The sequence below is a fragment of the Xiphophorus couchianus genome, chromosome 13 (assembly GCF_001444195.1).
Source record: "Xiphophorus couchianus chromosome 13, X_couchianus-1.0, whole genome shotgun sequence".
NCBI lineage: Eukaryota > Metazoa > Chordata > Actinopteri > Cyprinodontiformes > Poeciliidae > Xiphophorus > Xiphophorus couchianus.
In genome coordinates this window covers 7,640,037-7,656,304 of record NC_040240.1, presented here as the reverse complement: position 1 = coordinate 7,656,304, position 16,268 = coordinate 7,640,037, and positions in this window count along the sequence as shown.

Below are 16,268 nucleotides of genomic sequence, written 5' to 3'. Positions count from 1 at the left end.
CCAAGGACAGGCTGGGAAAATAAAAGGATAGGGCCATTGATGAGTGCAGTGGAACACAAAGGCAGAACAACAACCAAAAAAAGAATAGAACAATGTCTAAATGTGACACCCATTTAAAGATGTACACACACACACACACAAGTATGGTATATTCCACATTTGCATAAATGACCATAGCAACAACCAGTCTACTGTGGTGCTGATTGTTAATATGAATACTTAATAGCTAGAAGGCAAATGACACTGACAGTAGGCGGTGCTGCTTTGGATCATTGGAGCTCAGTAATTAGAATCTTTCAGGAGTGCACACTTCTTGCATGAACTGTAAAGTGTCTCTGGGATGAACAGATCGACAAGCTGGAAAAAGATATGCTTACACAGAAGCACTGCCAGAGAAGTTGCAGAACAATTAAAAGAAACGATGATGACGAGATAAAGTTTATTTTTGAAGAACTTGCTCAAAATTTACTGCAAAAAAATAAAAAATAAAATCAGCTGCCACCGACTTTCAGAAGTGAATCTGAGTGCTCTTTCTGAAGATAAATGCATTTGCTTTTATGACTTATAAAAAGGCCTTACCATAGAGCCCACTGTGGTTGTGCCTTCTTTGGGATTTTTTTTTTCTGGTTATAGTGCTGAAACACACATCTTTAAAAGTGTTTTCTTCTTTTTGTGCGTTGGCTGTGTCAATCATCCAGAGATCCTCACTGTTATGTAGAAAGAAAAAAATGCTAACGAGGGAGCATCAAAGTAGCACAAAAATCCCAGAGCAGTCTTCCTCATTAGATAACTTATTTTTTGGGTCCCGTCCCCATGAAGGTATCACTCTGGTATAACATTATGAACACCTACCTTATAAAGCTTTGGTTGACATTTTGCTGTAGCCTGGCCAGCTCAGTCGTAGACTAACCTTCTGGAAGATGCATTACATATCTGACACTATGGAGTTAGCTATGTATTTGTTCTGTTGCGAAAGCAGACATTGTTACTTTTGTATATTTTAATCAAAACAAATGACCAACCACCACAAAACAAATCTACCGTAGAGACCCATAATAATAATTTATTATGATAAAATATCTTCAGACAGATGCTGCTCCTCTTACAAGTGTAAATTATATTTACCGGTTTCTGCGACACACTCTTCTCCTCACCGCTGTCTATTGTCCAGGGAATGGACCAATCTGACTGTTGTATGTGTCCCCCTCTCTGTTTTCACACAATGGCATGATCCCATATCCTCACCCGTGATTGGCCACAAGGCTGCAGTGCTAATCAAAACAAAGTTCTGGTGCTAGCCGAGTGGACTCAGCTCAGTGGAGCTGCTGAAAGAGTAAGAGCAGAGCAGCCAAATCTTAGAAAGGCACTCTGTCTCTATATTTCTCTTTGTCTCTCGCTCTCTTTCTCACTCGTTTCTCTCACTCTGTCTCTATCTCTGTGTTTGTAGCCTCACGAGTCGCGACCGACCCATCACTAATTTACTCACCTGTGCATGATGAATGCTTCAGCAGAGGCCAGTCTGTTGATTATTTCAGGTGACATTTTTCTGCCCACTTGTGCTCAATCATAAACTTCAACTACCATCTACAGATGTTTGCTGCACTCAGCCCCAACACGCAGAATATTATGAATCCTACACCCTTCATCCCAATACAAAAAGACAATAGAAAACACAGAAACATCAAAAGTGAAGCCTGGAGTTGATGTTCCGCAAATTGCGCCTCCTGTCTATTCACAAAGAGGACACATTTGTCAATACACCAACACACATGGCACAATAGCAAACAATGTGGATGCAGCTTTTGTGACAGGTTTTGATAGGAATATTTCTCAAGAATATGGCGTGTACTATAGAGAGCCAATCTCTCCATTTGCTATAACTTTCTTTGAAAGCTTCTCACCAAACAATTTATGATTTAAATCTGTTTTTTTTTAAGCAAAGTTGACTGATTGACATGTGTGGCTGCAGCCCAAGTGTACAAGTTTCTGGAACTTGTACACTGAAGGCAGTGAACTCTTTCAGCAGTCCAGAATTTCCTACCCGAAAAATAAAAATGTTGAAGAAAAAAAAACAACAACTCTTGAATAACAATGTGCTTTCAGTGTTGACTTGGCAACTAAAGATTCTAGATCCCCAGTACAGCGTCTAGAGGCCATGCTGGACAAACTGCGAGACAAGTCGGTTCCATGGAGGCTCCCCTCCACCAATTACAGGGCATCTCTCAATGACGGCTTGGGCCCAGATACCCATGCAGACTCTCGGAGGTCAATTGGAGTCCATGCCGCTGTAGCGCTAAAGCCTGTTTTGGAGTGACAGTCAATTTTCTTGGGGTTGCCCGAGTCTGAAAATATCTCATTCAATGAGCTGTTCAGAATTGCAGTGTGCTACATCACTCTACCATTGCAGAGCAGAATTATACAGCTGTGCTACTTTGTCTTTTTCTTCCTCCGCAACTGCGAATCATGATGTAGCCCGTCTGTATCTTGAGATCAGTGGATTGGCAGCACAGCCTAGCACCCTTTTTGTATTAGACATGAATTAATCTCGTCTAACTGTATTTATTAACTACAAGAGAATATTAATTTGAAGAATATACTTATTTGACCAAGCATATAGACCTTGTGGTCATCAGAATCTTTCAAACAGCTAGATTTTTAATCTCTCCCAAAGACTGCATGTTAACATACATGGAACATTTGTGTATTATCTGATTTTGTTGGATTACCCTGAAAATATTTCATAGTTTCTCATCATTATTTAGCAATATTTACTCTAACGTGGTCTACTTTTACATACACGTACACACGTGTACCACAAAGATATTGTCCAGTTCTAATGGTTCAAGACCATTACAACTGGGTGTTGAACCAATCCACTGATCTCAACCATTACACTCTTAGCTTCAAGAATGTGCATAAATCTCAAAGCAATTTCACAACTTTTGATATTCCAGTGTCCAAGAAATCTACATTGGGAAGTGAAATTTGTGCACAACGTTTAAACAATCCCAATTATCCAGGAATGGAGGTGTTGTTTAGTCTGTAAGGACCTGGGGAAAATTGTTCCCTCATTCTCATTTGACTGTCTTTATAAAGAAGCTTACTTTTTTGTTTAGTAAGTTTTTAAGTCATGATAATATGTTACAAGCAATCATTCAGTCTGGAAACTCATGGGTTTACTGCAATTCAAGAGCAAAACTTTATTTTTGAAAATGTCCAAAGCCAATATTCTTCTGTTATATTTTCATAAATTTCAGATATTACGGTTTATTATTTTATATATGTATTCTTCTGTTAATCATAAGTTTCGAACATTTCACTTGATAGATGAGAAAATGATTTCCCTGAAGCTCGGCAATGTGTCTGACAGAAAAAGCTCATCATTTTTAAACTTGAAATCAATTTTAGTAGTTTTAATATCACTCCACAGTACCAATTGCACCTTTCAATTAATAACTTCAGAGAATTGAATGAATCCATAAGCTTTTGTAATGTCCGGCATCTTACTGACATGAAATTGCTCTCTCTGAAGGAAGGTTAAAACTGTTCAGTGTTTAGACCTCAGAAACTGCAAATCAAAGTAAGGAACAAAATATCCCAAGGCAAACAGAGCTTAAGCACTTTCAAGAGAAATAAACAACAAAAAACCAAAAATGGCTTTAAGATTATCACGCCAAAGCATCCATTCTTCTTTTAAATGTTGTTGCACTACTTTGTGGTTTCAGATTATATCTGTCAAATACCTTCGGGTAATTGCCGGCACATAACTCTCTTAGTGACCAAGACAGCATAAGATTGGCTAAACTTTGTGCTCATCAAAGCATAGCATCTGTTCAAGCCCATAGCTACAGTAGTGTGTGTATTGCCTCCCTCCCCCGTCCCAGTGGTACCGGTTTTAATTAGCGAAGCCCAGAGAAAAAAAAGAAAAAAAAAGGAGATGGCTTACCTGCCAACCTTTGCAAACATTATTAGTATTCGGAGCTCTGCTGTTTTATCCCACCATCTGAGTGTTATTACATGATTTAGAGCTATGTGTAATGCATTTGTCATCATGTTTGCCAAAGATTTATTATGGTATTAGCTCAGGCGAGTTATAGTAGTTGCATTTAGAAGATGTGTGAGTGAGCGCTGCGAGGAACAAACGTGTCTATGTTAGCGTCTCAGTCAATTAGCGGGCCCTCTCACAAACAATGGGATGCTAAGGTGTTTTCAAAAACCACAAGCAGGCCACAGACAACAGAACCAGCATGCAATGAAAGCTAATCAAAGATTTATTTGGCTAGGTAATTTACATCTGATTATTGCTGTGATGTCCTGAGTTAAGAGGATGATTTCTGAAGTTTCACCTGTTATTTTTCCAGCACCCCTCCCTCGTTATGCAGCCCGAGCGAACGATGCCATCTGCTCATCATCATTTAAATGTTTTCGCCTCGGCCAATTATGTTCATTTGGAATTCTCGGCAGATCGGAGGGCGTGCACGGCGAACCAGCCACTGTGTTTGTGTGTCCTGCACAGGCTCCAGAAGTTATGGGAAGACGCAGACACAAACATGACATTTATTCAGGAGTGCTGCGGCTAGCCCACTCACATTTTTAACATCGCAGGGTCTCGGTGTTGCGTTGTGCATTTACAACTTTGGAAGGAGGCTAGAACGTACGCAGAAAGTGTCAGATTAGGGATTTCTTTGGAAATAACATGAGCGGCTCCTTCACAAAAAGTATCAGATTTAGGGCAAAGATGTCTTTTTGTCCTGTCAATCACATCGAAAGAGAAATGAACAACACATCTGTTGCTGGTTTTGGTATCAGGTTGCTTCTTCAAGATGCAGAGAAGTATAAAGGGAGATGAGTAACAGGGTTAGATTTCATTAAGATAAAGGTTCTCCTCCTTCAGCTGGGATGAGTGTATTTTAGGGGATAAACAAAAAGAAATCTTGTTCTTAAAGTCTGCTCTGCAAAGAATTTGAATGGGATTTGTGTGCACTTCTGAAGAACTGCATGTATTTGACCTTGTGCTGCCTGTTTGCTTGAACGTCACCGTTGTGTTTCTTTATCTGTCTCTACATTCATTTCATGGAGGAAGACTTCAAGGGAAGACTGCCCATGGATGAGAGATGCTCTCTTTCCAGTTTCTATCTCACCGACTTGTCTTAATTTACATGTAAAAGAGGATCCATTGCCTTTAGTGTTCCTTAAGTTCCAGCTAGCAGTGCCTTCATGCCACTTTCTCTGAACGCAAATCCAATTTTTAAAACACTTTCAGCCGTCCTTTGTGAATATTTTATTGTAGTTTCTTTTCTAAAGAATTACTGCATCACATGGAAAACTTTTTAAATAAAAAAAAAAAAATTCCTTGTTTATCCAATGTCATATCTTGGCTCATTACTAATGACTAAATCATTTGATACGGGCGAGTCCACCCCCTAATGTTTAATGTGACATGGAAAAAAATAAAATAAAATAAAAGTTGTACATTAAAAATGCGCCTTAATATGAATGGTCTTTGGTGTCTTGGAGAGGTCCTCCAGGCTACATCAAGAATGCAGCGTGCTCCACATTCTGTGTGATGGAGCGTTTCAACTGCCAACTGTTTTCAGCGTGTAAAAATGTCAGATGTTAATGTAAAAACAGAAGTTCAGGAATCATTTAGCAATGGAGAGGGGCAGCAGCTCATAGGATTTATAATCAGCAAAAACAGGCCAGAAGCAAAGAAGCCAAACTAACGAGACATTTTCCTCCAGAATCACATTTGTGTCCTTTTCCCTACAAGTACACTGACAAATATGTAGCTTTTCATCTACTTAACTAACCTTGTAAATGCAAACAGTTACAGGAGGACATCCAAGACCTGAGTTAAATACATATGTTCGAAACCTTTTTTTTAATGTAGATCATAAATTCTAAAGTTATAGTTCACAGTAAACGGGCTCCGTCTTGAGCCTGTTGAACTCCGGTTTCATGGTGATAGACACCCACACAACTATTAGGACTATAACTCACAAAATGCAAGTTGAATAACGTTAAAGCTTTAAAATGTAGTGCTGTAGCCATGTAAATGAGGGCTGAGGATACAGTCTGTCTAAATTTCACCTCATCTTTTTTTACAACAGCTCATCCTTCACTGGATAATTAAGTTCCTGTTCCTACTTTGGCCAAATCTGATAGCCCTGTTATATAATATTGTAGTGCCTTCTGAAGTCATTCACTACCCATGAACTTTGTCACATTTTGCCTCTTTACAACTACTTAAGTTAGTGAATTACATTTTTGCATTTTATGTAAAAGATTAACACAAAACAGTACAAACTAAAAAAAATTTTTTTACATTTTTACTACAAAATAAGAGAAATCAAGGTTATGCATTCATTTGATATGTCAAAAAAGTCTAATACAACCAAAGCCTTTTAGCGTAGCCTGTTTAGACAAAGTCCAGCTGTGTGCAGTTTTTTCTGAATCTGTCTACATTTGTATAAATTAAGTTGTTTAGTGAACGTCTCAAACATTTTGTAGGGAATATTACTAAACAAAAGCCTTCATGAACACCAAGACGTCTTATCCCTAAGATGTCTTAGGGATAAAATTGTGGAGAAGCTAAAAGCAGGGTTGGGGTACAAAACTCAAAATCACATAGAACTTAAAGCCTCACTAAGCACCATTGAATTCATCAAGGGAAAGGAAAAGAGCAGAGGACACAAGTGCAAATTTACCAAGATATGGCCATCGACTTCCTCTGTCTGAGCTCCAGCCATCCACAGCTCTTGTCGGAGAATCTGTCATCGAGACAGCTATTAGTATTGTACTTTAAAAATCTGGTCTTTGATGGATGAGTGGCAAAAAAGGAAACCGTTGTTGAATGAATGCCATTAGAAGTTAACAAGAGATGGAAAAGCAAAAAATAAATGCTTAAGAAGTTGTAATGGTCAGAATTGACAAAAAACATTATTTCTGGAAACCATTCAAAACTCAGTGGTTTGCAGACAACTAACACTTCAGAAACCCTGTATACACCATCCTCTTTGTAAGCTTCATATTGGGGGTCAGCATTTCTTTGGTGGGGCGATTAAAGTTAGAAAGAGTAAAGTTTGGGGCAGTATAGGAAGAAAATCTGTTGTAGATTAAAACAGATTTAGGACAGAGGGAGCCATTCATATTGAAGGAGGACAACAACCCTATACCATCAGCCATACAAAATCAAATATTCACTTAAGCTAATCCTTCTTACATGTGTCACATAACAATGACTTCTTTTAGGTAAAAGACAGCTAGCATTTGCCAGAGCGGCCAATTACAGTCGCATCAGGATGCATGTTGGTCACACTGTAAGCATTTAATTAGGACATCTTCAATGAGTCCACCAAGCTTTAGTTCTGCCAATCTAACTAATAGTTGGAGATGAACGCTAATGAATTTATCACATGCTTATCCCCATCCACACACATAGCCTTGACTGGCACCAATGTCTATAGTAACAAGCACTGCAAATCCATCCTGATTCAATTAGAGTAAAGATTAAGCAAACTCTCTGATATTAAGGCGGTAGTGATGTAATCTATAACATCCAGCAGGATGGCTGCTGACAAAGCACTGTCCTGGATCAGCGAGCCGGCTGATCCAGGACTTTACTGGGCATCCCACTGGTTGACACATGTGTCCTTTAGCAGTGGGATCACTGAGAGTTAATTTTGCTTAAAATGATCTGACTTGATGTGGCAGTGTTCCTATAGGGCTTGCCACACACGCAGAGAATGGCACCATGTGACCTGGAAATGATCATTTCACAACTGAAGAGAATATCTTGTTCGGGATTTTGTTCACGAATGAGGGAAAAAGTGGAACTGGAGATCGGCAGACGGACTGGTGCAGCGTCTGCAGTGAGTCAGGTGCTGTACCGGTCTGTTGCGGTGAAGAGAGAGCCGAGTCAAAAAGCGAAGCTCTCAATTCACCGGTCGGTTCTTACCCTCATCTGTGGGCATGATCTTTGGGTCATGAGCGAAAGAACAAGGTCACAAGCGGCCGAAATATTTCTCCGCAGGGTGTCTGGGCTCTCCCTTAGAGATAGGGTGAGAAGCTCAGTCAACCAGGAAGGACTCAGAGTAGAGCCGCTGATCCTTCATGTCGAGAGGAGCCAGTTGAGGTGACTCAGACACCTGGTTAGGATGCCTTCTGGACGCCTCTCTGGTGAGGTGTTCCAGGCATATCCCACTGGGAGGAGGCCCCCAGGAAGACCCAGGACACACTGGAGAGACTATGTTTCTTGGCTGGCCTGGGAACGCCTTGAGGTTCCCTCGAATTAGTTGGCCTAAGTGGCTGGGGAGAGGGAAGTCTGGGCCTCCCTACTCAGGCTGCTCCTCCCATGACCCAACCCCGGATAAACGGAATAAGATGGATGGATGAAAAGAATATTTTACAACTTTAAAAAAATGTATGCATTTGTGATTATAAATCGAAGATTAGATAATTGGGTCATTACAAGATTCTATTGTTTCACTTAACCAATGACTCAGACCTTAAAAGGGTGAATAAGCCACTTGCCTTATGATGAAGTCTAGTCCTCAGAGTGGGAAGAGCTGAAAAAATGCCAAGGAACAAACAAAATAAATTAGTTAGCAGCACATAAGAATCTAAATTTATTGCCTGTCCAGCTAATTAAGTGGCTAAAGATATATAGAGGCAAGAGTGTGAGATGAGAGGAGGATGAGGGAAGTGGATTGCAGGGTCTGATAAATTTCACCCCTCTTCATCTTTTTTTTTATTTACTGTGTGTGTGCGCGCACAGGCTCACACAAGTGTGACAAGTGACTCAGCTTGTAATGTATGATTGTGTTTTTGAAGGAGTGGAGTTATGCATGATGATGCATGTCTGTCAGTTAAAGAGGTCTTGGGCAGAAAGGGCAGACATCCAGGCATTTATGATTTATCAATATTCCAAGCGGCTCCAGAAGACATTTATAAACCTGGAGGCAAAAACAAATAAATGAATAAATGAGATAATAAAGTGGGGCAGTACCACATGGTCGCTAAATGAATTGGCAGACAGTTTGCTCATGATTTGCCATTTGACCCCTGCTTATTTGTAGACTTGCAGGCAATATACTGCACATATATATATATATATATATATATATATATATATATATATATATATATATATATATATGCTAAAAGAAAATTTCACACATTTATTTTACAACTATGTGGAAAGGTATATGACCTGCAGCCCAAAATATAATGAAGTTAAAGTATAAAATAAATTTCTAAGGAACTTCCGGCTTAAAAAGAAGAGTGTGTACGTGTACATGGCATTGCAAGTGATACAACACTGAGTTAGATCTATGTTTAACCACTATTAATGAGCTTCATAAAGACTTGAAAAGAAAAGCTATTCCAGGGTTTACCTCTCTGGCCATTTCTGATGTATCTCAAAAAGAGTTTATCATTTAAATATTGTGTTAGCTTTAACCCTCCAGTGACCTTAGTGTGGTAAATCTCACGGTCGGACAGCGGGGAAGAAGGGGGTCCCGCCAGACCGTCAGTTCCCAAAATTACAATAAAAGAAATCCTTGTAAAAGCACATGCAGGGTCAGTGTGACCTATCCGGACTGTGCACAGTGTAAAAAGCTTGTGAGGTCCAAATGACCCCATGCACTGCATGCATCAAGCTTCCCATGACTCAATGAATATTTGGATTTTATGGCTTTCTGTAATTTCTTTTTTTTTTTTTGCTGTTTGTTCTTTATTATATGTGTTTTATCTGTGTTTTTTGTCTCCTATTCACTCTGTGACATGGCTTTGGTCACATCTGTAGACTATTGGTTATTTCAGAAAAGAGTAAGGTGCCTTGTGGCTGTCTCCATATGTTTTGTTTAATGGTCGTTCTTGTTGAGGGGCGTGAAATTCAGTCCACCCTCACTCGCCAATTGAAGCAGTTGCAACCTTGAAGCAGCTGATTTGTAAAAGGGTAAGCAATTCAGCTTCATGGGTTGTGGGTATGGTGTCGTGATGATGCATGGTTTGAATAACCATTCAGTAGCAAGATTAAAATGAGGAAACAATACTCTTTGCCTCAACCACCAACAGGAATGCCGCACTTAGGTCAGATTGGTATGGGGAAACAACCGACAAAGGTTTTAATCATGGTGTTTTTGTGAATGGTGCAGAGGACCTCGGCCCATACTGACTGCTTCATTTGTGAAATCTCACAGCTGTGCCAGATATCACTGTCTCCACTCATGATTTATGAATAGCCAGAGGCAGCTTGGACATGGCTTGTCGTTGTGGGTTTGAGATTAATATGCTATGTGAGAGTTTGTTTTTTTTAAGAGAGGCCTTATACTGGTCTTTGTTGCTGAGGTGATCTGTATTTAGACATTTAAGAATGGAGTTACACTGACAAAAACTGACTAAAAAAAAAAAGAAGTACTCACACTAATGGACTTTCTCTATAAAATGACTGATGATTCATTGTTAGCTATTAGACTCCCTGAGGAAGGATTACGGCAAAACACATTGAAATACTAAAATACTTTTTGTGCCTTGACATTTTTTATATGTATTTATCTGCAAACCCATGCCGTCCCTTCTAAAAAGCTTTTCACCTTGAAGGGGCAGTATTATGTAAAATCAACCTTTTTGAGTTTTACATCATGCTATAATGTTATACCCTCATTTTAGAAAGAAAGGTTATACCTGGAGTGTTACATTGATTTTTTCATGCTTGTTTGAGAAATCCTTAAATCTCCAAGGGAAGTCATTGAGCTAAGCAAAACTCTTGGAGGGACCGAGGACTGCCTCCGAGGATGAAGCTCCTGGCCAGAGCTACAGTTTGCAAGCATCCAAGTTTCCGCTTCACAGAGTATCACTTCCCCACTCAGCTCCTTCAGACTAGCCAGCAGCAATTAACAAACACCAGATGGAACTGCTATGCCTCTAGTTACAGTCCTGATAAACACATTGTCAAAGGGTTAACAGAAGAGCAAGACTTCTGGAGAGTGGAGTACTTCCTTAAAGAGACAGAAGCCCAATTTCAAGGTGCTAAATTACGAAGTCAAATTTCTTGTAAGTCATATTTCACATATACAGCATTTTTAGAACAACTGCAGGTAACTTGAGTTACTATACACAAGTAACTCAAATAACTTGTGCTATAAAACGATACACCATTGCTGGAAAACACTTAACACTTCCCCTTTAAAAAATGATATGCTACTCAGCTCTCACTGATCTCACATTGACAGACATAGTCCATCCATCCATCCATCCATCATTTCAGGAGCTACATACAGTTGATTTAGTAAAAATGAATGAAAGAAACAGCACACCCAGGATATGTCATCAGTCCATCATATGGAAACCATGAGGCACACGGGACAAACAACCACACCTCACACAACCTCACCTCATTGACATGATTTTGAGGGACTGGTTGATCTAATATGCATATTTTTGTACTGTGGGAGGAAGCTGGAGTACTGGGAGACAACCCTTGTGTGCACAAAAAGAACGCGCAAATTCCTGGACTTTCTTGTTACAACGCAGCACTGCAGACAACTGCCAAACCATGCAGCCCAAAATACAAAGCTTGCCAGTTTTAAAATGTTCTTTATTGCGAAATTGCCCCTTGAACTCCTCTGTTGAAAAAAGAAGGAGAGGGAAAAAAGCCACAAGGATCAGCTGGTGAAAAAGGCAATCCCACTTCCATTATGCTACTCTTCACTCTCCTGTGCTGAAGTGGTTGTCCTATCATTGTGCTCCTATTAGTGACTAATTTAAAAAGAGGTATTACACTGTTTACCAGCCTGATTGAGGCGAGAAGACTTTGTCTCGCACTAATTTTTTTTCTTTGATGTCCCTTTCTGTTTTTATTCAGGGGGCAGACCTTTAGCTAACCTTTCTTCTTCTTTGCTATCCCAATTTTCAGCCAAAATCCAGATGACTTTTGTTGGATTACAACATCACTCTCTGACTCTCTTTTCTTTCTCACCCTCTCTCTCTGTCGTGTATTTCTCACCTTACAAGCCCTATTTTTCCAACAAATGCTATGTTGTGAGCATCCGCTGCTCCCTAGAGGCTCTCTATGTGGTCCAAAGACCAGGTTCCATAAGAAGAAGTGTTTTGTTTTTGGGAAAAGGGTTGAGGTACAAGTCTGGTTTATGGTAAGGATCGGGGGTTAAGGCACCCACACATTCTGGCACACTGTGTGAGCTGCACACACTGAGTTGAGTTTTTATTGTCGTGACATACAGCATTTTTTTATTTCTCACTATCCGAATAGATATCAGCAAGTTTTATGAACAGGTTGGGCGACTCGCCCCGTTTCTTTTCCAACAGGACAACCATCAAACATCTGACTGTAAACACCGTTTCCCACTGCGCAGTTTACAGTGCAACACAAACTATGCGGTTGTAAGGATTTACATTTGCACAGGCGGGTCCAGCAGACTCCTGCTTTGAGCCCACTTTGAGAGCGTGTAGACCTCTGCGGAGTGAAGTACATCCAAGAATGTGGGGACCTGTAGGCAATCGAAATGAATGAAAAATGAAGGGAAGTCAATGTCCTTGTGAAAATAGAAACATGATATGTGTGTGAGAGTCATTCAGACAACACCAAGCAGGACAACAAGCTTTATGCCATGAAGAATTTAAAGAGGCTGTGAATATTATGAATATAGTGCCTCTGTGTGTTTACATTCAGCTCTTCTCAACATTGACATTTGTCAGCTGTGAAGAACACAGACACTGAAGCTTTCTTCCTGTGTTCTCATCTGCTTCTTTCATCTTCGCAGGCATCTCAGAGGAGGATAGGTGGGAGACGAAAAAAAGAAAAAGAAAGAAAAAACAAGATGAGACAAAATGATGTTGATAGGGAACAGCTTTGATTTTCTTTGTGGACAGCTGAACCCACCTGTTGAAAGGGCAAAAAAAAGAGTAGTTTTTACAGACAGAAAACTAGATATGCACGCCTCCACACCTCTGGACACTTGCAACATTAAGAATGGTGAGATGAGCATGAAAATCCAGATGCCACAATATATAATATATTAGTTTAAATGATTTGAAAGTGTGGATGTTTTGAAAAACTACAAATGAACAGGCACATAAAGGGAAAACAAAATAACTTGCTTCTACAGATTTAGAATTGCCTCAGATTTATGACTGCAGTAATTATATGATAAACATTATTAAACATACTTGACAACATTTTTATCAAAGTGAAAATTGCACGTGTGATCTGTTAATACGTGTACTGATTTATTTTCTTAAGTATAAACATAACATTCAAAAGACAGCGAAAAACTAAATCAATGACAGCATAAACAGCCTATTTACTTCCATTTAGAAGTTTAATTTATTCATTTTATGAATTTAATAGAAAATATATTTACTGACAACTTGTCATTGAATGATTAGCAGAAACCCACATAATGAGAGACCATCATAGAGATTGCCATGTAGTCTAAAAGACGATCAAGGTTGACATACCTGTTCAGTGTCGCCTAGAAGACTGGAACACCTACAGTGGAGTGGCGGACAGGGATCCAGTTTTTAAGAAATGGCCATTTGTTGTGTTCGGAGATGAAAGTCAGTTCCTGCACCAACGAGAAGACTTCAAGCGACATTACAGGGAACCAAAATGATCAACGCATAAGTAAATAACAGTAAGCAGACATCGCAGCTTAAGGATTTGACTTTGTGATTGCATACTATAGTGTTTGCTTCTTTTCTAAAAGCATGAACAGTTTGCAAGATTTATTTCATATGTGGCATTTAGATGCCCTGCAAGATAATTGCAACACCAAGTTATTTTGTGTTTTAATAACAAAATGTAGTATGAATGTTTAAGGCTCAATGTTAACACTGACTTATGTAGCATACCTACATTTGTCGGTGATGCCAGCTTCTTGTGTGTAAGCGCCAGTGGGCCTTGCACTTCCCCCAGTATCACTGTTTAACACTCTTCTTTCTTAGGAAAGAGTGGGGAGGAAAACTACTGCTGAGGATAAAATGATGCATCAACACTAAGTCTAAATTTTGTAGCAACACACTTTGATGACCCTCAAACTTTTTAAGTACACATTCCCTTGACTACAGAGGGGGAGCTGTACGAAGGCCATGGTTCAAATTAATATTGTGCTGAACCCTTTACAAAACTCCCAAGAATATCACTTGAAATCCATTTTGATGTGTAGGAGTCAAATATTTAAAGATGCTCTGCCACACATGCTGAAGGGATAGTGCTTGGTTTTCAAGTTGTAGTTAGTTTTTAAAGTTCTATTGAAAACTTTTTCTTCCCCCCACTAGTCTTTTTCCACACTTCTTCCCACGCGTCTTTTTTTCTAAGACTTGTGGTGGAAAAAAAACAACAATGTGCTGTTTAATAAAAACTGTTTCCTGCTGTAAACTGCATTTGAGGTCTCTGTAAAGTAAGTTTGCTGCAGTCTATTCAAACATGGCATTTAACCTATATGCTGTTTTGTTGTATGAAATTATTCTCGACTTGTATGTCAGCTTTGTTTGGTATAAAATGTCAAATTCTAATAGTTGAGGATTTCATGAAACGAGGTGACCATGTACAGCTACGTATGTGCAACTGTTCAAAAATGTGAATGGATGCAAATATTTTCTACTTAGTTTTAAGAACAAAATAGACCGGAGTCCGTTGGGTGGATAAACCCTGTTATAGACGAAATGTCAAAGTGAATAACACATCCCTTTGTGCAATAAATTAATCAGTAACATGATATAATGGTATATTTTATGAAATTCCTGTGGAAATAAAAGAAATCAATCCATAAATCCCTATTTTGGGGGGCAGAAGGGTGTGTTAGATTTTCAATTTTGTGTTTGGAGTAGTAGCTAAATTTATGAGCACTGTCACTTATTAACTGCTTTCTGAATTACCAAAATCACCAGTCCTCATTTAATATTTCCAGGTCTCAGCTTGCATACTAGTATTCATACTAAGACTACCAGAGACTGATTTTTTTTTTTTTAGAAAACATGAGCACATAGCACCGTGAAGTATTTATCTGTTCTTTATTTCTGAGGTCCTACCATCATACCCAACAGGCTTATTTTGACCCGTCTTGTTATTTTATTCAAACAGGTGGTGCGTTTAGTTCCCCTGGTTCACTAGTTTGCAGAACCAACTTTTGATCCACATGTAGCTTCATGTCTTTTAGGGTATTTCTCAACTAGCTTTACACATAAAACGTTTAATCATTGTTCTTTGCAAAAATACCTGAAACTCTTGTCATTTAGGTCTAAACTTTGACTGAGCAAGGGGATATACAGTATATACTCTAGCTGTATGCTTAGGTCTTATTTTGAAATGTAAAATTGCCACATGCCAACTAATTACTAGCAAATGCCAGATGACGCCCCATGAAGCCCTCAAGCATTGCAGCTAATTGCTTTGCAACAGGGTTGTTGTGTAAAACAAACCTCTCTCAATATCCACTCAAAGCTTTTCTGCAACAGCTTCGGAACAACTAAGGAAGTCACTGAAAAATAATTTTAAAAATCTGATAAAATTATATATATTTCATGTACTAGTCATGTAATCATTCATCTAAATGCAATTTTGATTTCCGTTACATGTCTAACAAATTAATGCAATAAAATATAATTTTACTTTTCAAAGTTACAATGACTAAAAATGGCAGGGGAGCAAATGTTTTGTAACTGGCGCAGAAAAGTAATGGGCAGTCTTTTCACTTGTTATACTTGATGCCTTCAGTATGGAGCTATTGATGTGAATGCACACAATTTTGGCCAGCAAAGATGATTGTGATTGTGGAAGACCAGGTCATTTTTCATATTTATACACTAAATATTGTTGTTTCTTGTTCAATGATCACTGGAGCCCTATGACCCTGCAAGGATAACCGGGTATTGCTATTGGATAGAGGGATATCAATGGGTTTTACAAAAATTTGTGTTTAATCCCTAGCAGGTCACTCCAGAGGTTACCTAGCATAAATACCTTTAAAAATAGTGTAAAAAGTAACATTTATATCAATTATGTTATACCTAACAAGAAGGTTTTAGTTTCAATTGTTTTGTTTGGTTTTTTTAACCTAAAGAAAATATAATAGTCTAGTTTTTGAGGAACTTTGGCTTCTTTTACCTTTCAACAAGGCTATTCACCGACCTGAATCACAGGTCACAAGAATGCTCAAATTAAATAAAAGTAAGCTAGATTGATTAGGGGCTAGTTTAGGGGGCGTGCTGTGGTGGCGCAGGGGGTTAGCCACCACAGCCACACCACA